Source organism: Rhinolophus hipposideros, assembly GCF_964194185.1.
Source record: "Rhinolophus hipposideros genome assembly, chromosome: 4".
NCBI classification, from domain to species: Eukaryota; Metazoa; Chordata; class Mammalia; order Chiroptera; family Rhinolophidae; genus Rhinolophus; species Rhinolophus hipposideros.
In genome coordinates, this window is record NC_138050.1 from 53,213,489 (window position 1) to 53,240,307 (window position 26,819).

The 26,819-nt window shown below is 40.8% G+C and overlaps 1 long non-coding RNA gene across 2 annotated transcripts; it reads right to left on the bottom strand.

Moving 5' to 3' along the window:
- Positions 1-1,524: 1,524 nt before the first annotated feature.
- On the bottom strand, positions 1,525-24,210 carry LOC308496522. Of its 2 annotated transcripts, none has more exons than XR_013993194.1 (3): positions 23,755-24,210; positions 14,299-14,423; positions 1,525-2,862 (listed from the first exon to the last, which is right to left on the bottom strand). It is a non-coding gene; the product is annotated as an uncharacterized lncRNA (long non-coding RNA). The 2 variants fall into 2 exon arrangements; XR_013993195.1 differs by lacking the exon at positions 23,755-24,210 and adding an exon at positions 20,058-20,451.
- Between the last annotated feature and the right edge of the window lie 2,609 nt (positions 24,211-26,819).

Here is a 26,819-nt window from a genome sequence, read left to right on the forward strand (position 1 = left end):
AGTGGATGAAAATTTTGGGGGGACACGATTCAACCCACTATAGCTTATAAAATAGAAACTACTGCTTTCATAAGATGTTCGGGAAAACACTTCTGCTTTCTCCCTCCCCTTTGGTTATTCCTCCCCATAAAAGAAGGAGTAGCATTGAAAAATTCCCAGATCAAGAATGTTCTAGACTCTCTTGGTCTGAGGGATCTGCCTATCTTCAGACACGCGCATTCACCTCTCCCTCATCAGGAAACCTACTACGCTGACTCTATGGCTGTCTGGCTTGTGCCTCAATGGACAGTTTCTATTTGGGGCAAGGGGATGTTGTAGGAAGCCTAGATTGCAGCTCAGGTTCAAGCCCTGGCCTCATGTCTCACTTGACCACTAATACAGTTCTCATCTGAGCACGCCCTCCAAGTAGTTTGGGACCCAGAAGTGGGGAAGTGTGTGACTGAGCAGCGTCCTATCATGAAAAGACATGGGGCAGTTTCAGCTATTCACAACTGTCCCAGCAGACGGGAGGCTGTCACACTAAATAAAGAATTCCAGAAGCCCAGCAGGCCTCTGCTTGCCATCAAATGATTTTCCCTGGGAGCAAGGCCCCTAAGGATCAGACTAGCTTGGGAGCAGAACCAAGACAGAAGCCCATCCTACATATCATTGTTTTCCTGGCAGCTCCCGGGTTGTTTTCTCCCAAGTCCCATTGAGGGAGTGGGGGAGGGGCAAGGTTGAGTAGAGATCAGTTAGGCCCAGCTGGGGAAACAGCTTGGGGTGGAGGTGGGGGGGACAAAGTGCAGCTACCACTTGTCCCTTGACACTCTCCAGTCTTCCCCTCCTCTGCCCATCAGACCAAGGCCTATGATGTGGAACCAGTCCCTAGTCAGGCCTATTGGGAGCTACTCCTCCCAAGTGAAGCAGTCATCCTTGTCCATTGGTTTTGATAAAAAGTAAGAGTTACAGGAAAATCTAGGTCCTTAGGCAATCGGGTGCTCTTCCGCCCACCTGACCACGGCTTGGGTGCTGAGAGCTCACGACTCTGCTAGAGGAGCCAAAGTTTTAAAATAAACATAACATGTGACGGGACATTTCAGCTGGTTGGGAAAGAGACTCTGGTTTCGAGGTCACTGGTTCAGATCAGGACTGAGGACAGCTGAGCCCATGATGCATGGCCATTTGAATCTGTCAGAGGACCTGAGTTAACACATCAGTGAGCTGGGATTTCTGCCTGCTTCCTGTTGGACAGGTGTCTCCATCACAACTCACTGGCCACAAGAGAAAGGCCAAAACTGAAAATGGGAACCATGTCATGCTTTCAAACGGGGCCAGCGCCTGGCATTATCTAGCATGAAGTGGCATTACTGTAGGATTTGTCATTCAGCAAACAGACTCTCATGAGAGAAACTGTTAATGAAGAACAAATCTATTTTAAGAGTGCAAGAATGAATCATGGATGGCAATAGCATTTATAGTAAGAGTAACAACCTACATGAGCATTCTCATTATGTTGTCAGTGTCAACATTAGAAACAACCAAACCTGTAGAGAATTTTTACAAGTTTATTTGAGCCAAACTGACAACAATTGCCAGGAAGCAAAATCTCAACGGCTTGAGAAACTGCTCCAGAGAATGGCAGTTTTACAGCTTATTTTATATGGTAAAATCAAAGGAGGAGATGTAAGTGGGAGTGTTACATGATATCCATTGATGGTAGATTAGGGAGGTGGGAGAAAGCAAAGTGGGGAAATCTCTGAGATTGGATAAAAAGTAGAACAAAGAGATACATACTTCTTTTACATTGGTGGGTACAGGATAGTTACCATTTACAGCACATAGAGATGGTATGCGGGCAACCAGATAACAATGAGGGGTTCTGTGGTCTCATGATCTGGTGAGAGGTTGTGCTCTGAGGGGTCTGGAAAAGGGGGATTACTCTGACATTTCAAAGGTATGTTGTCTTAGATGTAAAAAGACAATAGACAGGCTCATTTAAGGTAAAGATTGACCTTTGTTAAGAAAGCTACTGGCCTAAGACGTGACTACCCGCCATGATTTACTTTTAATCGGGAATTTTTGTGTTCAAACCATCCCATGTGGTTACTTTCCATCTCTGAGTTTATAAGGTGCACCATGGAGGTCTCTCCTAAACTTGTCCAGTACAGGATGTGACCCCTTTTTCATCCACATTAGAGAAGTGTGACTTCATTGTAAGACAGTCAAGACTTAAGTTACAATGTAGCCAATTCTGAGAAAGCCATGCAAGGTGCAGAGAATTGGCCAGGACATGTAAGCACTTGATACATGTCATCCTTGACATTGGTGAAGGGTGCGCACGGCCCAGGAAACAAAACAGCGGCTTGTGTGATGACTCTGGCCAACCTTTGATGATTTCATAGCAGGCGATAGCACAAGTTCCCCTGCATTCCTGAAGCACACACTGATCATCTGGGGAGGCAGCCCAGAGCATTTTGTGTTCATTCTGGATTAAAACCGATGCCAGAATTTAAAAACTGAGCAATCAAGAAATGACTAGAGATATAAAATTAAACCGTCTTTAAAAAATTAAGCCTACTGTCAATGGTGATTGATTTAATCATTTGGTCTACTCAATGATTCATTCTAGAGTTGTAATTTCTGTTCGTTTCCAAATGCCAAAATCAGTTGCTTTATTAATGAGCAGGTCTTTGTCTTACAACCTTGTTATCATTAGTGTATAGGGAGAGAGGGGCAAGGTGTAAAGCATTTAGGAGCAGCCTCGGCAAAATGGCCTTAATTGTACAGAGGCATCATTTGAAGGCACTTGAGAAATCCTTTTGAGGCTAGGGTTGAGATCTCAAAGTAGTCCACGTGGGTGTTGAATCAACTCATTTTTCTACCCTGCGACAAACAGGAAAAGGAAAAGGTTAAGAATGACCTTAGGGACCACGCCTAGCAATACCCTCTGTCCCCAACTGCACTGGCCCTACATGTCTTCCTGGCTGCCTGGGGTCCTGGGCATGTGTTAAGAGGCATGCTGGCCACAGAAATCTTGATCAACCCTGTGGTGTGGCAGCCAGGCAAGAAAGAAGGCCTGTGTCGTGCAGGGTGTCATGTGGGGTCTCAGTTCCCGCTCCCCACATTTGGCAGGACATGGTGAGGCCAAAAAGGAACACCCACGGAGCCATGGCTAGAGGAGTCATACTACTATATTCTTGCTGGCGGCTGGGTTGAAGACACAGGAAGCAGGAGCCACACTATCCGCAACCTGCTGTCCACTTCTCTGCAATCCGCAACCCACACTCTGCAGTGCTAACTGCAATCCACGCTTGCCAGCCCAGCCACCATCTTCTTGCTAGCCCCCATTTGCTGCTAGCATAGCCACAGCAGTTATATTAGTGGCCAATGGCTCACTGGTTACAGCTGATGGCCAATTAGTCACAGCTGATGGCCATCCAATCACAGTTGATGGCCATTTACTACCTGAGCCAGCACCTTCCCACGTGAGGCCAAGAGCCTGCACTCCTGGCTCTGTCCCCACAGCCTGTACATGCGACTGAGAACCCTTTCAGCAGCATCTGTTCAGCTGGGCATGGCTTCTCTGCACATCACCATTCATTCCCAATCACCCCAATGCAATTTGATTTCACAAAAAGGGCGAGTCCACAGAGCCCTTGACAAAGAACACATGGAGATTTTTCCTGGAAACAGTAGTGGGTGGTGTGGGGGCAGCATGGAATGACCGTCCCAACAGCTGAATGCAGCTGACCCTTCGGCAGCAGCTGCACTGGACTTGCACACCAGGGAGACAGTGCTGAGAAGCCAGCAGTAGGAATTGATGTCCACCATGGAAACATAGGCCAAAGGCACAGAGACTGGATACAGGTGTGCAGCCTTCAAACCTCAGAGCACAAGAGGACTTGGAAACAACTGAGGCCCTAGCCAGAATCTCATGTCGAAAAATACATGCTAAGCTGTCGTAATGGGCACAGAATGGCAAAGCAATTATTTTCTAGGTCAGTGCAAGGTAGAAGCTGGCAGAGCGGGCTTGAAAAGCATTTTGTCAAAGAAAATGAAGAGCCGTCATGGGAAACAGTTGGACGACCAGAGGCACGGGGGTGAGGGATGGGGGGGAGTTGGAGAAGATATATTAAACCAATGAAAAAAGGGAAATAGCAGGAACCAGTGGCTTTAAGTTAACATAAATACAAATCTGAAAAATATACCACCTGAGTCTGTTCCACACAGAGGCCTCTCTTCTCACAGAACATACTGTTTTGCACATCGTTACACATTGTATAACTTAGCAATAGCCTTAATAGCAATATCTGTTTCAGAATTTACTGTTTTCTTTATTCTTCAAGCCACCAAATCCAGATTCTAAAAAATCTGGGACTGTCTATTGAAATGCCCCACTGTTTATTAAACTCATTTTACAAAGGATAATGTAGTGTTTTCCTTTTCCTGTGAAGCATGAATGTCTGGAATTTTTTTTTAATGCTCTCTTGCATATGGTTTAGTTGCAGGTTGTTGTAATGGGGGGATTCTGGTCCTGCTCCCCGCACCGGAACGCAGGATATGGTGAGGCCAAAAAGGAACAACAATGGAGCCATGGATAGGGGAGTCATACCACTATATTCTTGCTGGCGGCTGGGTTGGAGACACATTTCTTCTTTTTTCTTTTCTTTTTTTAACAATGTGAACTTGATGCTTCTTTTATCAAGCCAGCAGTTTCTCTACTTGAATCTGGGCAGACGTTGTCACAGTCTTGACCAACAGTGTGACTGAATTGATGCTGTGTGACCTCTGAGGCTAGATGACACCATCTAACCTCATGTATTTCAGTGTCATGTATTTCAACCTGGCTCTTTTGAGACACATGCTCTGGGAACCCAGCAGCCATGCTGGGAGGGAGCCCAAACTAGCCACAGTGTGTTTTAAATTTATCAAAATTCCTTTGCATCCAGCCTGTGTCTCACTTTTATTTGTGCCGTAATTTTTTTGTAGAGATGTGGGTGTAGTAATTATTTCCCCAATAACAAGGATTATTTTCTATTTTTCCCAGAGTTATTTAATAATTTCAGACCATCTTCAGCTACACTTCTGCAAGTTGAAGTCAATTGGAGACATATGAAAGGAAAAGAATTTGGCCTGGTCTCATCTCTACAGCTTGACAACAGGAGAAAGAATCAGTAATTTTTAAAGTTAGCTTTTCTTTATTTTATTTTATTGTTTTATTGGGGAATATTAGGGAACAGTGTGTGTTTTTTTTTCTGTGGCCCATCAGCTCCAACTCAAGTCATTGTCCTTCAGTCTAGTTGTAGAGGGCACAGCTCAGCTTCAAATGCAGTTGTTGTTTTCAATATTTAGTTGCAGGGGGCGCAGCTCACTATCCCATGCGGAAATTGAACCCGCAACCTTATTGAGAGTCGTGCTCTAACCAACTGAGCCATCCGGCGGCCCCTAAAGTTAGCTTTTTAATCAAATTTTAATTATGTAAGCAACACAAGTGTGTTTTAAAGCAATCCCCCAAAACTAAAACACAACAGATAAAGCTAACGTTCCCCTTGAACACATGTACCTCGTCTGTTCCTGCTCCTGCCTCCTCATAGGTAACTCTCTTATCTGTTTGATAGGGTTTCAGATCTTTTATGCATTTACATGCATGTGTTTTTATAGAAAATATGTAGTGTGTTTAAACTATGTAGTGCTGTGTGGGGCTTTTCTTCTAGCACACAAACTTAATGATAATATAGAAATCGTTCTTCAATGTCCCTTTTTATTTATTTTTAACTGCACAAGCTAACTCCCTGCACCCCCTGGGGCCTTTACTGCTTTTAGCAGCACTTCCTGCTATTTAGACGGTTAGGGTTTTAAATGTCTTCGTATTTTATATGATGGAGTTTGTGCTTCTGTTTCTCATTCTCCTTTCAGTTTTGGGGCCATTTCTAGGTGGTTCAGAGGAAATACCTAACTTTATTACCTTTCCCCCAAACCAGCCATGTTTTGTATATTTTCTGTTGGGTGTGCTAGGGTTATATCCCTTATATAGTATAGTTTTTGCTGTAATGTGAAGAATATTTTTATCACTTTTTAAAAAATTTATTAAGGTTATTGGGTGACATTGGTTAATAACATTATGTAAGTTTCCTCTCCCCACCACCCTTCCCTCTGGTAACCACCCTCTGTTGTCTGTGTCTGCGTTTCTTGTTTGTTCATTTGTTGCTTTCTGTTCTATATCCCACATATGAGTGATTATCACATCTTATAGCTGGTTATTACTAACATATAGAAAATCTATTTACTTGATTTTATTAATCTTACATCCATCATCTTGCTAAACTTGGGGTTCACAGTTAACACTAAAAGAAGTCTCACGATTAAATAGTGGTAATCTTATGGAATGTATTATTCCGTAATGTGGAATTCATCAATGTTATTTTCCTGATTTTGATAGGTATTTTATAGTTGTGTGAAAGCTATTGTTTGTGAAAAAAATACATACTGAAGTATTTGGGGGTGATGGAGTATTATGACTTCAACTTATTCTCAAATGGTTCAGGGGAAAAATTGTTTTATTGTACTGTTTTTATGTAGGTTTGAGGGTTTTTTTTTAAGTTTACTTAAAAAATACTTGCAGATGCTTGCTGCTAAGGAAGTGAAAACTTAAACAGAAGATAGGAATGAAAGCGTTTAGCCAAGGTTTTTTAATACATGTACTAGCTGTGATGTAGTCCAGTTGAAGAAAAGTGGAAACATCTGGCAAGGAGGCCATTAGCTGATTTCACTCAGTCTATACAAAGCCTGTTGAAGTCAGGGAGTGATGGTACCAGAACAGCTATGTGTGTGCTCATCCCCCTGTAAAGTCTCACACGAAGCTGTCAGCTCCAATAGGCGTGGCTTCTCATCTCATCCTTTCATGACTGCCTGTTCCACTTGACTTTTCTGGAAATTTTAATCCCATAATCAACTGCCAAGTAAGATTATCATGTCTTAGTCTCAGTTCAATTTTTTAAAAAACAATTTCCAAATGCTCTTGCAGGGCAGGTGCTGGACAAGTCACTGGTGTAGCCCCTTCCAATTTTGTGATTCTGCATATAAAAATTAGGTAATGAGCAGAGAGTATCTTGGGGACATTAATTCTGTTCAGCTGCTTCCCCTCCTCCCTCCACCTGCTCTGAGCCAGGAGCTGGGAAGAAAACTTCACACTTAAACCAACTCAGCTTTCCGGGCAGTGGATTTAAAGGAAACCTTTAAATAGTAGCAGATGTTGCTTTCTCAAGGAAGTTTCTGGGAATATGTCTACTTAGCTTAAGTAATACTTTGAGATTTTCTTTAAGAATACTCTATTAAGAAATATCGAACATTAGTTTCAAAAATCAGTTTAGTCACATGTTCAGAATTGTATGTCTTTCGTACACATTAAGAAACTGAATATACCAATGGACAATAGCCAGAACATATATAAAAATAGAACTTTGATCTGCAACCTGCGACAGCCTGACCAGGAAACCAACCCCTGCTGTACGGTAAACACCCAGGAAGCAGCCTTCGTAAGCCAGACACACAGGAGCCAGGTGGCTATCACGAGTGGCAATCCAGGAAGCTAAACCATAACTTCTGGAACAATCAGCCTCAAATGGCCAGGACTTGATGTATAACTGACACCTTCCCTAACTTTTGTCCCTGCTTACAATTTAGGAAACAACCAGAGAAAGCCACATGTGCTTCCACGGGACTCTTGCTTCTGGTTAGTATCTGTAGCCTCTCTCAGCCAGCAGCCTCCGCCGTCGGCACACATGAGCAGTCGTTTTGTTCACTATACGCGTTGTTTTCCTCTGCCTGCTTTAATTGTCTGCCCAACCTAAGCTGCCGACTCCCTAGCATAGTGATCTCTGATGAAACAGCCTTTGCTTTTTCCATTTGGGTAGTGTTCATTAATATCCCACTATTTAAAGATATTTTAACACACACATTATCCCACTTCACCCTCACACAACCCTGAAGGAAGTTTGGAGCAGGCAATCCTCTGACCTTAAAGACATGAAACTTCAAAGGACCCACCTGAAGTTGCTCAAGGTCAGGGTGTGGTCTTCAGTCTCCAGGATGGTAAGGATCTAGTGTTGTCTCTGGTGATTAAATTCTGCCTTTCCAGGTAGAGAGGGGAGAGGGGACACCTTTACGAACACATGTCCTGCTTTTAGGCAAAGCAGGGAGGACAGAGCTTTTCATGTATCTGTTTCTCAATTGCTTCCAGCTCAAAATAATCCTTATGCCAGAGTGGCATATTTGGGGATGGCAGGTTCTGCTACCCTTCAACATGCAATGAATGAGTTTATCATTGCTATCTTTAGCACGAAACAATAAATGTATATTTAAAATTTTCCCAATTTCAATTTTAATGTAATAAATGTGAATACTTATAACCTGCACAAACAGAAGTTGAGTGCTACAGTAAGTCCCAAGGGTATTAAACAGTCCAGCAACCAAAAAAATATGAAACCACTGCTTGAGGACAAAACTATCTTTTCTCCTTGAAAAAAGCAAAAGGTTTTATATCCCTCGTATAGCATAGGAGAACACAGATGCATTTCTCATTACTGTTGCTGCTAGTGTGGCTTCAATCTCTCATATTTTATAAAGTAAACTGATGGGTGAGATTGATCAGTGTCCCCTGAGATTAAACACACTGTGGATAGGAAGGGTACTGACAAATCTTCAGGACTGTCCATCACACATAAGCACTTTTGCAGACTAGCAGAGCTTTTCATACAACTTTCTAAAGTCACACACATCCCTTTTTAATGTAGCAAAATTGAATATATTCATTAACACAACTCAAAGATATAGCCTTCCTAGCACTTAAAAATAAGCCAAAGTATGTAAAATTATGCTTAGTGATTGAGGAATAGAGTAAAGGAATAAAATGGAGTCAAGCCACTAAATTACTAAAATCAAGCAACACCAAATTACTAAACTCAATCCGGAGGCATGAGGAAACTCTTCTTTTCTTGTTTTAACTAGCCTGGGAACTTAAACTTTTGAACTTTCCAATTCTGTGTCAGTGCCTGAATATACAAACTGCTAGATAACCCTCTGATGGCCCCCTGGAGGACTAAGGAAAAAATGTTCATGTATCCAGACCACCTGACACCCCTTATCCAGACCACCGGTCATCTAAAGGATTACCATTTTGGATCAATCCAGAGGCTAAGAATGCAGGACTGACTGTTCTCAAGAATGCACTTTTTATTATAAGAACTCTTAACTTTTCCTTCTTCTTCAGAACACTTCTGGGTTTTTGCCTCGCTGTGTTTCCAGTTTGCAAAGTCTAAGACCCTTGAGTAAACCTTTATTTATTTCTAGCCAATGCCCCCTGACTCTTTTTGAATTCATTCTACATGATCCATGTTTCAATATTCTATCTTACTTAAAAAGCATCTAGGTATCCAAAAATTATTCATTAATTAATGCAGTTTGAAATCAGAGATCTTAAGTTATCTAAAGGTTTTGGAAATTATCTTCAAGCTGACGATATAGAACATAATTACTGTTAAAATAAAAAGTTCATCAGAATAATATCTCAATTTACTTAAACACAAATTTACATTTTTTATAATCTGAAACATTACAGAGGGGCACCATTAGCTTACTTGATCAGTAAACCTGTTTTAGTTTAAGAAAAGCAAACCAAAGTAGTGAGTCATTTTACTTAACATCAATAAACCAGGAACAGCTTTTTTAAAAACTATTTTTAGATTAGATTAGTCTCACTTGCTAAGAATTTGCCTGATTTGTATACGTAGATTCTTAAAACATTTCTGAGTTAGATTTTACATGAGTAATATTTTTAAAAATAGCACATTTAAAGAATGCTTTAAATTCAATTAAGTTTAATTTCCTTATTTTCTCAGAATTTTAGAACTATTCATTTTCTGGAAGTGCTTACTTACATCTGTAAGCCAGTAAGACAGCGCTCCTTTAAGAGACTTCATAATCTGACTGATTAATACCCTCCGCAGATAGGAAAACATTACATACTCCCAAAAGAGGTAAAATCCTTTCTGAATTCAGACAAATCATCTTAGAAATACATAAAGAGCTCATAGATTCAGACACGAGAAGTTACAAAGAATTCAAAATTCTATAGTCATTTAAAAAATGACTCTAGTCACATTTTATAGTCATTTCTAACTATAAATTATTATAGTCATATTATAGCCCTAAAAGGCTGAAATAAATTTGTAAATAGATGCAAAACTGGCAGTACTGGTCACTATTCCCAGGGTGATAGCCAACTGCATTACACTGGATACAATTTACATTTATGGTCAAGAAATTTTTGTATTTCTATCAGTTTTCTACAATTTACAGAGTTGTAAGGTAGTTTTTTTGCTTGTTTGTTTGTTTTTGTTTAAGTGTCTGGTTGGTTGGGGTTTTTTTTGCCCATTTCAAAATCCTTCACAATTTCTCCCTACAGTTTTATAAGAATCTGAAATGTGCCAAGGAGTCTAATCTGTCCTTTAGGTCTCTGCTTAAATGCCACATCCTGGAGGACAGCTTCCCAGAACAACCAGTCTTCAGTAGGGTTTGCCTGAGGTCCTCACTCATACTTGTATTTCTTCTCTTTTTAGCACTTATAGTTTGTGATCATGTTTTTATCGGGGTCATGTTTAAAGTCTGTGCATCTCACAGAGCAGAGATAATTTCTCTTTTACTCACCACTGTATCCGCAGCATCTAGCATAATGTCTGTTCATGGTAGATACTCATAAATATTAGTGAAATTAATACATAAGAGAAAGAGAGAGAGCTAGAGAAGCAGGGAACAGCTTTCTGAAAGCTGGACTCACTCCATGTCTTTTATTAAATGGACGTGAGGTCCATAACAGGTGCTACAGAAGCAGTCCTTCCTTTGTCTCTCCCACCTCAAATTTGCTCCCAGAGTTCTCAGGGTACCCTCCAGGGCTTGGAGGTTGACCATTTGTCCTAAAATTCCTTCAGAGTATCTTTCAGGGCCACTGAGGGTGCTCGTGAAAGAGCAGGTCTAATGGTCTACACCTCAGCATCCTAAAGGGGTGTGAGCAGAGGCCCCACCTGGGTTCTGCCTGTGTGGTCAGCTTTGCAGTCTTCACAATGCCTCCTCTTGAGCCTAGCTCTTATGCTAAAAGGCCAGGGGAGAGAAGAGAAAAGTGAGGCCAGGAGTCTGACGGGCTCAGAGACTCAGAAGTCAGGTTTTCTTGGTACAACAGGAGTTACCCTGGATGGTTAACCCTGTGCCAGGCACCTGACATCTGTCATCTTGCTTAAATCTTCCAAAGGCTCCACAAGGCAGGAATTTTCATCATTTCACAGACAGGAAAAGTGAGGCAAAGGGAAGTTCCCAGTCAGTGGAGAAAAAAGAAAGGATATGGGACCAAGATGGTAAATAAATTCCAGGGTCTGAGCCTTTGGTTGCCAGGTTGTGCTTCTTCCCGCTGTACCAATATAGCCTGTGCTTCCAATTGTCACCGCTGCACCACTACAGGTTTGCACAGGTTTCAGACCAGAGATGCAATAGAAATCAGGACTCTGGTCAGAAAGGACAGTTCTGTTTGCTGGACAGTGGCTACTTCAGAGACTTAGCACCCTAACACTCTCCACTTACACAGCTAGGAAGCCAACAAAGAGAATAAGGTGACAGGCAGAGCAGTGCAGGCCTGGATGACTTCACAGCTAATTGTGCACCTGTTCTCACAGATACACAGAGGGGTAAAAGAGTGAGGAATAGAGAAGCACCTCCTCCTTCCAACTTCTTGACAGGACACAGTCTCAGAAGAATACACCCCTACAGAGGACCTATAGTGGAGGTCCACAGCAAAGGGCGAGCCCTGGGGTCCTGGTCACTCAGGATGGCCATCATCTGTTCTTCCTACAAACAACTGGCAGGCCATAAGTGGATTAAGGCAGAATTAAAGTATTATATTTTTTCTCCCAAATATGACTAGATGTTTAGAATTATTAATAGGTGTGGAACGGATTGGCTAAATAGCATATAAAAGTAGGAATTCTAAGTTTAATTTTTTAAAAGATGTGTAAAAATGTATATATCTTTTAAAATGTATTAATTCTTTTCCTTCAAAGAACAGCTTTAAAAAAAAAAAATAACATAGTAATAGCTTTACAGGGCTTTTTAAAGCCTAGGAGTGGAGTTTTAAAGAAGCAATTTTCATTCAAATGTTATATAATCATCTATTTAATAGCGCTCTCTAAAATTTCTATTCCAGTTATTATTCCAAGTTAATGGTCTTAAAGTTAAATTTAGTTATAAATTTTCTATTAAAAAAATCTCAATTCATCAGAGACAAGAGAAAAAGACTATATTCCTTCTCATGAATCTATTTAAAAGAGTGGCTTGTCATCCTAGCTAATTACCCATATATTCCTACTCATGAATTGTCATCCTAGCTAATTCATCTATTCATTCAACCAGGAAATATTATGGAGTCACCTACTGCATTATTATCTTCATTTTCTGGATGAAGAAGTGACCTTTCTAGGGCCATGCCAGGGGTATCTGCCACCAGAGATGATTTGTACCCTGTGGCAGACTCTCCCATCTCAACCACCCAGTGTGCCCCGCCCCACACTCAATCAAAACTTTGCTGATTCTGGTTGATGAGATCTTGCTTTGTTAAAGGGGTCTGAAATAAGTTCTTCCAAGGCGTCATCTCCCCACCACCCCCAGGCTGACCTGACCCTCTGTGGTCCACGTCTCCGTCTCCCAGCCCCACTCCTCTATTCGGAGGTGAGACCTGCAGCCTGGCCCTGTGAGGACTGTCCTGGTTCCATAGAGGGTCCCCCTTCTCAGAAGCTCCTCCATAACCCACACATCTGGCCTAATCACTTGATGGCTCCTGAGTTCAGATGGAGTTTTAGTCCCCAAAGTACAATTTTCTAGAGTGGTTTCTACTGAGGGTTAATCTCTGGAGAAAACTTTAAATAAAATCAAAGCAGGCTCCAAGGTCAAAAAATTTTGGATAATTTCTCTTGGAGATGCACATTATACCATCATTCCTGGGAAGTCTGCATAGATAAAACTGCTTCAAATTTCTGATTTCATAAATTTTTAAACTAAAATTAAATGTATATCCTAAGAAGTTCTGACCTTCACCATGGATTCCTTTCAGCAAAGCCAGGACTCCTGATATCCCTTTTTATTTTAAAGGGACTCTACGCACAAAGAAATCAGATATGGATATCAGATAACTAAAAGAACAGGTCGTGCAAGCACTGAGTGGTGGTATTCCCGCTACAATGAAAGTTGCACATAGTCTAATTTCTTGGTTTCACTGATAAAATAATTCATATACTGAAGCACGTTAAATCAAACTCTGTCAACCCCTGCCCGCAAATCTGGCAAGTTAACTATGTCTCCGCAGATTATTCAAGAAAGAACCAATACATGTGAAAGATAGTTACTTCTAATTTTCTAAGTTCTCACTTAAGCAACATAATGAAAGCAGACTTACGTGACTTGATATGACATTTTTACAAAAACATTTTCCTCCAACATCTGACTAGTAATATATAAATATTTACAATGAAAAATTAGGCAAGGAAAAAGGAAATCTTGAATACCCAAGTCCATTTCTTTCTAAAGTTCATCAGATTTTGAAAATAAAATACTTCATTAACTTTCTAGTCATTTATATTTACGCACTGCTTCAGCTAACAGTTTCAAAAAATCTAAGTTTAAGGATGTTAGTGTTCTATATCCCTCCTGCTTTTTCTAAAATTCTAATTTTATTAAATTCTAATTGTGAAAGTGTAAACCTGGAAAGAAGAGAGAAAAGAATGAACTATGTAACATAATGCATTGAGTTACAAAAATTTTCATGCTGGTAAACTTTTTATAACCTTGAATAGCAAGATAATAAAATGAATGCTCTCTATTTTTCTATGTATTCCAACTTAATTGGTATTACCAAAAAAGGCTTCTGAAGAGAGTGTTAAAAAATAGTGATGACATCACCACCTTAACTTAAGAATATACCATTCCCCTAGTTTTTGCTTAAAAAAAAAAACCTGATTTTTTTTTTAAGTGGAAAATATAAATTATATCATGGAGAGTTTTAGAACTAAGCCTCAGGAAGGTATGTGTTATCTTTTAAACATGAAGACTTTACAAAATAAATGTGAATAGTGCAAACCAACCTGTTTAACTTAGTGTTATTACAAATATTTTCAACTCCAATGTGTAAAAAACATGACTTTGATTCTACTACTAGATGCCACACCATTGAAACACTGATATATTTATGGGCAACAATAGTGGATAAAACAGCATGCCAGTTACCTTGAGAATTTAAATGTGAATGTTTATGTCAAGTGATGCAATTTATAGCATTTGCAGCTCCCTAAGAGGCTAGAAAACGAAAGCTTCAGGTGTGGGACCTGCGCCGTCCTCTGGTGCACAATCCCCTAAAAAGAAACAAAAGAATAAAATAGTCATTTCAGAAAGGGGTCATCCACAAAACATATCCCCCACTTCATTTTAAACTCTTTTGGGGTTGTCTTTCCTTCCAAATCAAGTCTTTCCTAAACCCCCACCATGGCAAGTGTCCTGGGTGATGAGAACTGCTCCAAGAACCCTAGAGTTACCCACCTAATGGAACCCATATCAGGAAGAGTCGTTCATTTATACAAATACAAATTAGCAACCAATAAATTTTATTTAAAAGAACTAACCAGTAGATTTTTCCTTTCGGCCCTTAAGTTCTACATGAATAAGAAAAACAGCAAAGCAACGAATATTAAAACATCCTATTCTTTTCATTTTGAATATAAAACTCATTGTTACACTTTTCGTCTTTCATACAAGTTATTGAAAGAGTACTTAATGATAAAGCCCTGACTGGCGAACCAATGAAGAACATAAAAAATGGATTCATGCTCTACACCAGCTCTTAGTCAGGGTCCCAATGTCCTTGGGCATATCAGGCTGCACTCACCATCCTAAGGGCGAGGCAGAGTGCAGCTCTCTCACCTCCTTACAGGTTTATAGACCACATGATGAGATGCCTTGATGCAAAAGAATAACATTTAATGGTATGAAATCATCTTCTTTAACTACTTCAATTTAAAAATAGTACAGATTAGAAAACAGTACAGATCTATCTACTCTACACAGTATGATCTTATTTCATGAAAAATATCATAGACCCAGTGAAAAGAAGGACGTACAAAAATACCAGTGGGGATTATCTGTGACATGATGGGACTGTTGGTAAATGTAAATGTTTTCTTCTGTATTTCTCTGACGTTCTAAAATTTCCAAAATGCACAGTATCTTCAAATCAGGAGGAAAAGCTTTTTTTAAATCAAGTGAGTGAAGCACCAATAATTGAACTCAAAGTACCAGTAAAGATTTTTTTAATTAACACGATTTTCTCAGTATTGAAATGAATAAGCCAAGAGCAGCCAAGTACAAAATATTTTTTTCCTTTCACACAAGTCTATTTCCAAGGGTAAATATTTAAGGAATCTAATATGTTAAAGGAAGCTTCAATTACAAAGACATTGAGATCAAAAGAGTGATGACATGGATTTAAATTGTTTAGAAATGGAGTAACAAACCTTAACTTTAAAACATCAGGAGTCCATCTACCCAGGCATCTCTTTAGCAACTCTTGTAGCTGAAACTTCATACAAAACTTAGGTATCGTTTTCTGATACTCAGTAGACTCGCTCTTTCATCTAAGGCACCTTTAGCACATCATCCTATCTAAGTTGGATCACCAACTCAGTGATCTTAGAAGTAACAGGAAATTGCCTCCGAATAGATCTAGTAGTCTCTTTGTTTTCTATATTTAACTTTAAAATTTCATTAAAACGTGACTCCAAAAATAGCCTTTCAGATTTTTTGTTTTTTGGCCTCTTGTTCATTTCTCTGTAACTATCTAACACTGTCTACATGATATGAGAGTGAAGAGAAAACCAAGTTAACATAAAATTAATGGCTGGTACAGAGGTCAATATTGTGATCACCCTACATTTAAAATGACTTCCTGGAAATCTAGGATGGTAACATGGGACCATAAACATCACGACACTTAGCTACATAGCATGCCATCCTATAGGACTTTATTAGCATTATAGTAAAACAAATGTCTTCAGCATATCCATTCTAGAAAACAACCTGTGACATAAAATGCTAATCAAATTTATCGAAATTTGTTTTGCGTACAACCACTTAATTCTGTTATGTATCTGTTCAGCAGGCAAACCCTTTGTAGTATGAGTTGAGGAATGCTGGAAGACTTAGCTTTCCCCATTACTTCCTAGGACAGTTCAAAGCATCACTCTTTGCTCTTAGTTGATGTAAATCCAAAAATTAACATTCCAGCACTCCCCATAGAAAGATAATTCTTAAGGTCCCATCTCTAGGACACCATCATTAAAACAGAAAACACCTTACAAGGGGTGAGGAGGAATGTATCTCTTTCATCTTTTCCCTTTAGCCTAAAATAATCGAAGTGCCAGAAACGCAGAACCTGACTGGAGAAGCACAAGACAAAGATGAGAAAAAAAGCAAGACAGCACTGCAATGTCCTCCGTGTTTGGGACAATAGGACAGGTGTTTAGGGCAACATGGCAGCAAAGATCTTGCTCATGGACTAACACTCAGCATGTCAAGACTTGATTTTACTAAAATATGCTATACGTGAACAAACATTCACATGAGAACACTGGCACCTATCTATAACCAAACAAATAGTTAAAGAAATCTACTAAAATTACTAAAATATTCTGTAAGACATTAGTAAAATATTCTGTAGGAAACAGGATTTGAATAGATAAACTCATCCATTCAATAATGTTTAAGTGCCTTCTATAGTTAAGGCCCAGAGTTGGGGGGCAGAAGAATAACAAATTTATCTAACACAGAACTTACTGTCAAGGAGCTCTTAAGAGATGCAGTAAATGCGTGAATCATGGCAACCAGATGAGGTGATGGGTAGTGTGAAAGCTAAATTAATCCATAGGGGAACCCAATTCCAAATAGGAAGTCACTCATTCATTCAACAAATAACTTACCTAATGCCTATATTGTTCTGTACCCTCAGTGGGATACAGCAGTAAACAATTCATAAACAGTTCCTACCCTGGGAGGCGTCTATTGAGTGGGAAGAAAGACAGCACATAAAAAAACAAAGACATAATAGATGCACTTAGCACTACTGGTAATAAAGTGAACAGGGTGGAGAAAACATGGAGAGGGTGGGAGGAAGCCATCTTAGGTTGGGGAATTCATCCAGTCAATCTCCTTTATAAGGATGCATAAATAAATTTAAAACGTTATGACCACAGGGAAAAGATTTCTATATTTATTTTTAATTAACATGTCTAATCTTTGGAGAGCATTTAAAATTATTAAATTATAAATTGATGCTATTTTTTAAAATGGTGACTTCTTTGGTTTACATTTAATTCTTAAATCTGTAACTAACAACTGCTTTGAGGAACAAACAAATCTACTAAAATGAGGTTATCATCACTTTAGCATACAATTAAATGATTTCTGATAGAAACCAAAACATTTTATAAATGCAGCAAGAATACTCTAAAAGGTTATTCAACCACCATGGTAAGCCTCATTGTTCTGTAATTTGCCACTGAACAGACTAGATTAATTGCATGTACCATTTTCATCTGCTCTTCACTTAAATAGAAGAGCTAGTTTCTAGACAACACACAAATTTATCCTGGTAGTTGGAGTGCAGCCATATTTTTACCACTATGAACAATAAGAAAATTTAATTTTTAAAAGATAAAAAAGAAACCTCAGACAATTCTGTCTTCTTTAAAAGCTATGAAAGCATCACTTTATCTGAGGGCAAAGTAGTATGCAATTACTTCACCAGCAAACATTGAGTAGCACACCGAGAGGAATGTGTACATCTTAGAATTTAATTAATGCCGTGAAAAATATATAGTCATAGAGAAAAAATCAAGGTCAGAATATAATTGCAATATGCTTTTATTTTATTGATGCATTTTCCACTCAAGATTCTTTCATTTTCACCATTATGTCAAACACAGAAAGAACCGAGGGAAAAAATAAAACATAATTGTACCATGATTTCTCATTAACTGTTGGACAAATGCCAAGGCCTCCCTACTGTAAACAGAAATGAAGAGGCTAATTTTATTAGCAAGCAACTTAGTTTCTAAGCACTAGATCCATTAATACAGGCCATGAAAGCCCCCAACTTCAACCTGTCAATCCCGCAGGCAAATACCAAGAGACCCACACCTAGAGAAGCTCCAATGGCTCCGGACCAGAGGAATGGGTGAAAAGGGAAATAATCGGGTACACTGATAAATAAGAATACGTCAGTGTGGGGCGTAAAAGTACCAAAACAGTAAAATATTTATAAGGTAAACTTTTAAATTTCAATAATTCTCAGCCAAAGTATGAAAGGAACAAATTAATAAGACTGTTGAATGGATCCACAGAGATAGATATTCCCAAAAGCAGTCCCTGAATTATCTCTAGTTTGCTGACCTTCCAATTCAAGGATGGAGATTTTCAGGGCATTATCAGAGCATGTAAGTAAACATCTGAAGCAAGTCTGAAAATTTTTGAATTGAAAGCAATAGTGTCTCATTCTAACTTTCCCCATCTTCTGTGCCCCAATCCTTTATAGCTCTGGCAAATTTATTCTAAAGCCTCTCCCACCCTCTCCTCTACTTAATACTGAGCTAACTCGTTCTCACCCACAACAGGCATGATTTGTTTACTTCAATCAGTTTATAGGGTCAGAAGCTCTGTTACACACACACACTCACACCACCACCACCAACAACACATAAAGATAGGGCTTCTCTAGATATTTAGTAACAAATGAGAGAAAATATGATTTTCTTATATAATATTGTTTTTTCCTCTAAAAATAATTAGAAACTTTCCCCCAAAACATTGAAAATACTTTCTACACAATCATTCAGGATATCTGTAAGTTCTTATAGCCCTCTATTTTCACCTGCCTTTGCATTTCATGATACAGATAAACAAAATAAAAGTTGGACTCCAGTCCCTGGTTGGTTGGACACCATTTGGGCACCACTGGGCTAAGGGATCATATCTTTTTTAATAGTTAAAAGTTAAACTGTAACCAGTGGGCCCAACGGCAGATTTTAATGATGCCACTCCAGAAAAAGCAAAGCTCAGAGGCCACCTGGGAGCTTTTGTTTCAGATAAAAGGAGCAAAAACCTCATCCTTGGGCCACAAATCAGCCAAGCCCAGAGGCAGCTAAGGCAGGACTCTTGAGTACACTCAGCAGCAGGAGAGGCAGAGAAAAGCTTTCCGGGAAACAGGTGAACTTGGGCATTTGAAAGAGACTCCTGGAAGGACAATAGCAACAAAGCTACTTTACACCTAAAGTGAGCTCTGAGTAGCCATCAGCAAAGAGAGCCTAAAGCAGGAAATTGACTGAGAAGGAGTGCAAGGCTGGGTCACAGAGAAAGAAGGTCCAAGAACCCAGCCAAGGTCAGACAAGGGCAGAGATGGTTCCCAGTCCATCATCTGACCTGTATTCCACCAATTCTGAGGCAGGAAAACTAGAGATGGACATTCACATTTTCTGATAACTACAGAAAACTAGCTCTAATCCATGGTGTCAGGACCAGTTTGACTTTTCTTGTAGGTTTTGTTCTAATTCGGGGGTTCTTAACTTGGGGTCCACGGCACAAAATGCAGAGGGGTCTGTGAACTTGGAAGGAAGGTAATTACACTTTTATTTGCACTATCCTCTATCTGAAATGTAGCGTTTCTTTTGATTATAAAAGCAAATAACAAACCACAGTTACCGTGACTTTGTCACCAATAATATTCTACCTTGAAATAGCCACTAATCCTTATTATTTCATGTATTAATAAAAATGCACACATGTTACCAATTTGCTGTTAAGTTTGGAAAACACTGGCTAGAGTAAGATTAGAGTTCTGTACTACAGAATTTCTCAGTCTGTGATATTGCAAAGTGTGAGGAGTGTGAATATTTGAAGGTGAGGTTTCGTATGCAGAGCGGGTGTGGAATAAGGGAGCATACCAAATTCTTCTCCTTTTCATCACCCTCAATCTTCCAGACAAACTGTAGATGTCCCACTCGAGTCTGGTTGGTAGTGCAAGGGATCAGAGGATGGTCGCATCAGGGGTCCTCAAGCTTTGCTGTACATCACAAACACCATCGGCTTCCGGAATCCTCATGCGCTCATCACAGTCCACGTTAAAACTCCCACAGTTTCCCAAGTACGATCAAAGGGACATGCAGATTGAGAACCGCCAGGCCCTACTTAAGCACAGTGACTGGGTAGATAAAGATGTGGTGTGTACACACACACCAACACACACACACACACACACACACACACACACACACAATGGGCTATTACTCAGCAATAAAAAAGAACGAAATCTTGCAATTTGCAACAACATGGATGGACCTAGAGGGTATAAGCAAAATTAAGTCAGACAAATACAGTATAATTTCATTTATATGTGGGATCTAAAAAACCAAAAAAATGAATAAACAACAACAACAGAAACAGACCCATAGATACAGAGAACAAGCTGATGATTGCCAAAGGGTAGTGGGGGAGAGGGGATGGGTGAAATTAAAAACAAAGCCCAAAAAGCAAAGATGTACTACTTGTCTTCAACAACAATACAAAAAGTAGGTGTCCCCAAGGGTGGGTAAGAAGGGCCACTGGCCACAACTGCATGGTGACCTCCATGCTAGATCTAGGTCCCTTCCTGCTTTTTAAACCATCAGCATAACAAGTCCCTGCAATTAATCTGTAAAGCACCAGTACTTTAGATTGGTGCAGCTGCTATGGAAGGCAATGTGGAGGTTCCTCAAAAAATTAAGAACAGAATTACCATATGGCCCAGTAATCCCTCTCCTGGGTATCTACCAAAAAAAATCTGAAAACATATCCGTAAAGATATATGTACTATGATGTTCATTGCAGTATTATTTAAGGTGGCTAAGACATGGAAACAACCAAAGTGTCCTTCTATATATGATTGGATAAAGAAGATGTGACATATATACACAATAGAATACTGTTCGGCCATAAGAAAAGATGAAATAGTGCCATTCGCAACAACATGTATGGATCTTGAGATTATTATGCTAAGCAAAATAAGTCAGACAGAAAAAGTCGAGAACCATATGATTTCACTCATGTGTGGGATATAAAACTGAAAGCAACAAAGGAACAAGACAAAGAAACAAAACCTCATAGACACAATAGTTGAGTGGTTACCAGAGAGTAAGCAGGGAGAGGGTTGGTAGATAAGGGTAAAAGGGATCAAATATATGGTGATGGAAGGAGAACTGATTCTGAGTGGTGAGCACACAATGTGATACATAGATGATATATTATAGAATTCTACACTTGAAATCTATGTAATTTTACTAACTATTGTCACCCCAGTACATTAAAAAACAACAACAACAAAAACAACACTCTGGATCAGTAGTCAGAAAAGTGCAGCATTTGAGTCCAATGTGCCCACTGCTTGTCTCTATAAATAAAGTTTGTCTGGAGCTCACACATGCCCATTTGGTTTACGTACTGTCTGTCCGTAGCTGCTTTTGCACCATACCGGCAGAACTGAGTGGTTGTGACAAAGACTATATAGCCCACAAGGCCTAAAATATTTACTATCTGGCCCTTGACAAAAAGTTAGCAGACCTGTTCTAGACTATCATGTGGTATTCTTCCCAAGGAGTTTTGGGGCTCTAATGATTTATGTTCTGTCAGGAGGCCTAGATACTTTCCCAAATATTAGAAAACACCTCTGTAAGCCCGAAGACTTAACTGAATCCAAAGAAATATGATGTTCTTGCACAGCGTAGTTAAGAGGCCTCTTGGATTTGAACCCCAGCTCTACCACTTACTGTTGTGTGGTTTTGGATAAGTTATTTCATTTATATGTTAAATGGGGATGATAATAGTACTTGTCACATAGAGTTATTATGAGAAATTAAGGGAGTTATACATTTGAAGCACTTATAAAAGTCCCTGGTACATAGAAAGCCCTCAGTAAGTGTTAGCTACTACAAAACAACAACAACAACAACAAAAAGCACCAGAACTTTGTGATTCTGACACAATGAATTGTTCCTAGTAACGCTATTTAAAGCTTTCTGAAGACAAAAATAAGAAGACAATTATACAGATTCCAGAGACCAGAGAAAGAGGAGCAAGAGAAAGAGAAGTTTAGAGAGCCAACAATAATATAACATAAACAGCTCAGCAAACACTAGTGCAACGTCCCAGCTAATAGAACGTTCAACACCTGAAAACGTTCACACGCCTGATTAAACACTGACAACACACACCACAAGGGAAGATTATAAGTTCTAATATGTCTTTGCAAGAAGCAGCATATTAACCACTGTTTGCACACTTCTCTAATTACATTCCTCTAATTCTTTTATTCAGAAAGCAGTTTACATTATAATAGCCAGCTCACTTCTGTTTTTAAAACAACTAGTTATACGTATATTGCCAAATTATGGGTCCACATGCTATTTTCATAGTGAAAATAACTACAAATGTGCTTTAAAAATGACCTTTAAATGGGGAATTTGGTGACATACAGACATACTGTTTAATGGTTGAAGAGTAACAGAATGTCACCGAAAAAATATGCCACTTAGATAGGATTGCTTTGAACTGAAGGCAATCAAGAATAACAGATGCAGGAAGGACTCTGTGCCCTCTCCTTAACCACCTAAGAGCAGGGCATAAATGTCCCTTTGTGAAGATGACTCCCTTCCCCATACCAGAAAAAGGAAGCGCTTTTACCACTGAGATGGAAAGTCAATACTGAGAGTCTGCATAAACATACCTTACTAAAACACCCCTTTTCTTCCATTAGTTCCCCCACGTATTTCCTAGTTTCTTCCTCACAGTTTATCATCCCTTGAAGTCCAAACCCCTTTTCCTTTGTTAAAATGGCATGTAAGCCCCTGAGTCAAACTACTTCTTTGAGTTTCACGTCTCTTCTGTCGAATTCTATCATGTAAATGTTGATAAAAATTGCATGTCTTTTCTTCTGGTAATCTGTCTTTCGATAGTTTAATTTGTAGGTCTCTGGACCCAAAGAGGGTTGAGGAAAAGTCTTTCCTCCCCAGTTTTAGCAACAAGGCTGGGCTGGGCTGCGACTTGCCAGTCACTCCTGAGGCTGTAGCTGAGGTCTTGGCACATCTGAAAAAGCCAGCAAGGTAAGAATTCCTACCAAGTCAGCCTCTTGGATTTCTGCTCAGCGTCTGGTCAAGTGAGGGTGCAAAGAGCCACTCCTGTCTTTCTTTCCAAATTTGGAGGAGGAGAGGAACACAGTATAATAAATAGTTCTTTGACTATTATGACTCTTACGAATTTGGGTTTAAGTACTCTTGTTATTGATCTTTCCCCTTCCAGGGGTAGCCGTTGTTTTCCTTTGTCTCTGACCTTTGTGTCGTTTGTCATAAAAGAGAGAATCATAGGGAGGAACACAGGCCAGGTCCTATATGCCTGTGGTGGCAGGCAGCCTCCCTGCACAGTTCTCACCAGACCAGCAGCCATTTGGATAAACTTTGCTGTGAGTCACCAATAAAAACAACGGATAAGATTCTCGTTCCATCCTGTTTTATGTCCTGAGAGCTTGGCTTGGATCCCTGAAGACAAAAGGACGCCAAGAAGAATCCTAATAAAAAAGGCCTTACTAAGTTTCCCCGAGTTTACTACACTTACCTCATACTCTTGACCTTTCGGACTCTTCCATGACTGTCCATTCTCCATCAAACCTAGCATTAAAATACTCAGGTCTGTTGTGTGTTTTTTTCAGATCTTCATTTCCTTACGAAGGTTTCTGTGTCACGTAAAATTGATCTTAAGTAAATTTGTAAGCTTTCCTCCCGTTAATCTGTCTTTGTCAATTTAATATTCAGATCCAGCTAAGGGCTATCACAGGGTGAATAAAACCTTTTTCCTCCCTTACAAGGGCCAGAGTAATCACTAGAAGAGATGTCCTGCAGCCCAGCGCTTCCCAAACTTTATCTTGCACATATATTTCCTGGGGATGTGGTGAAAACGCAGGTTCTGATTCAAAAGATCTGAGCCGGGTGTCTGCATTTCTAACAAGCTTCCAGGTGATGTTGTGGAAATAGATAACGGATCTGCAGGACTGAAGAAAGAGCCAGAGCAGGAAACGGAAGTGAGTAGAGGAGATATTCATTACATCAAGGCCCCAGTCAGGCTCCTCCTCCTTCACAGTCAGCAGACTCTGAGCATGACTCTCTCCCATCCCATCCACACAGGGCAGGACCCAGCTCACTTCCTGCTGTGGTCTCAGGTCCCTGGACATTCCACAGTATCCTGGAGACCAACGTGGGGGGAGCAGAGGGGCTTCAGGAGAAGGTCCCCCTCCTTCAGCTGGAGGAAACACGGCAGTGAATAGAGAAGTGACCTTCTTTGTCCTGCTACTGTACTGCTGGCAAGAAGCTGAGCTCCAGCCAATAAACATGACTTCAGGTACAGTCACAGTGGATTAGTGTGGCAGGGAGAAAACATACACCTCCTTGGGGCCCGAGTCAGGCAGGAAAGGGCCTTCTTCTCCCACAGGTCCCACCCCTTCCCTACCTCCTGAAGTTACCATTTGTTCCCTGGGAGTAAATTGAAACCTTTTTTTAAAATCCAGAACTCTATGGGAGAGTAGCATAGTGTACATTAAATATTTCAACTTTTTATTATGGAAATTTTCTAACTTATCTAAAAATAGAAGAATAGTAAAAACAACCTCCATCACCAGTTTCAATTAAATGTTTTTTGCCATCTTGTTTTTTTCTACACACACATACGTTTGTTATTGGGAGTCTTATCATATCATGAAACCATTTTCTTGCTAAGGGCATTTTTCTTTTACATGCTTACAATGTCATTAAACACTAACAAGAGTAACAAAACTCCTGTACAGGACTGATTACGGGCTAATACCCAGCCCGTATTCAAATCTCTCCCACCGTCTCAGAATGTCCTTGTGCAGGTGGTTGGTTTCAGTCAAGACCCAAGGAGGGCCCATGTGCTTTTGGCTCCGGCCCTTTTGTCCCGACCACTTATGTGTTGAGACACAGGTCAGTGGACAGTGGACGGCCTTCTGGGGATGTGACTCACTGGTAGAGGGGTCAGAAGGTGGCAGAAAGGGGAGGCTTCCATGACCCCCTTGTGGGGACAAAGCCCCAGAAAGCAGTTTCCAGGCTCTTGGCCTCACATAGAAAGGTGCTCCCTCTTTTACCTTCGTCAGAAGTCACCAAAAACAAAAGCTCAAGGAAAGGGACCTGACAGGGTTACTCCTAGCTCCCCAGGTTGGGCAAACAGGCCCTAAAAAGTCATGCACAGGGTTCCTGCAGCTCTCCTGAGAGCAGAACACAGGGGTCCTGGCCCCAAGCCTGGCAGCAGTGTGCTCTCCCTCCGGCCCATGCTGGCCTGGAGTTACTGGGGGACAGTCCAGCCTGACCTTGGTCTGGGTGAGAAGGCAGGTGGTCCCCTGGGCCTGACAATGTCATGAAAGAAGCTCACATTTCCAGCTTCCTTTTCCTAAGGAAACTTGGTTTTGGGGCACCGTCATGCAGGGTGGTATGCAGGGTCTCTGGTCCCACTCCCCACATAAGAACGCAGGACATGGTGAGGCCAAAAACGAACCCCCACGGAGCCATAGATATGGGAGTCATACCACTATAGTCTTGCTAGAGGCTGGGTTGGAGACACAGGAAGCAGGAGCCACACTACCCGCTACCTGCCGTCCACTTCTCTCTGCCAACCAACCTCACTTGCTAGCTGTAATCCGCTATTGCCAGCTCAACCACCATCTTCTTGCTAGGCCCCATTTGCTGCTAGCGTAGCCGTGGCAGTTATATTAGTGGCCAATGGCTCACTGGTTACAGCTGACAGCCAACTAGCCACAGCTGATGGCCATCCAATCACAGTTGATGGCCATTTACTACCGAGCTAGCACCTTTCCACGTGAGGCTGAGAGTCTGGAAACTGCACTCCTGGCTCTGTCCCCACAGGCATTTACCAAGGACAGTGTCCTTTGGAGTGGTCGAGGTGCCTAAGGGTCTGTAACAGGTAGGGGATATGTGGTCACCCCATGCTGCTGCCCACCCTGCCAGCCTGCTCATTCCTGTTTACAACTGTCCTGCTCGCAGGTTCTCAGGAACTGCTCCACCCACAAGGGGTTAAATGAGTGCTCCTGGTGCAGCCCTAAGACAGACTCTCCTCTCTCTAGATCTGGTCTCCTTGTCAGATAGTGGAAACCTCAGGTAACTGTAAGATCTTCCCCAGCTTGAAAGACCAGTTAAGGGCATTTTCCAAATCATTTGGACTCCCAGAGAGTCAAGGGAATGGACCAGGACATCCCAGTTCTACGAAAGAAGAGTGGGAGGAAGCCTTTGGTGAGAGCTACTGGGGGGAACCAGCACCCAGAGTCTCCCCACACTACCTGGTACCCAACGTTGTGCAATAACTCAGATCAGTGAGGCCCAGAAAGCGTGAAGTCAGGGGCCCAGGGGTCTCTCGGATGTCTGACATCTGAGCATGGTCAGCTCCCCATGATTCTCTGCTCTTACTTGTAAACGAGAGCCCCAGAATGGCTCTGCTTATGAAAGAGGAGGAAGCAGGGTGGCCAGTCCCTCTGGGTGCTCCCCTCCCATACAGAGAACCCCAAAATGCAACACACTTTCTCCATTTCTCCACAGCATATTCCTAAGCTTCCAGGTGCATTTATTGCTAGAACTGTTCATAAAAGGGGTAAAAGTGTG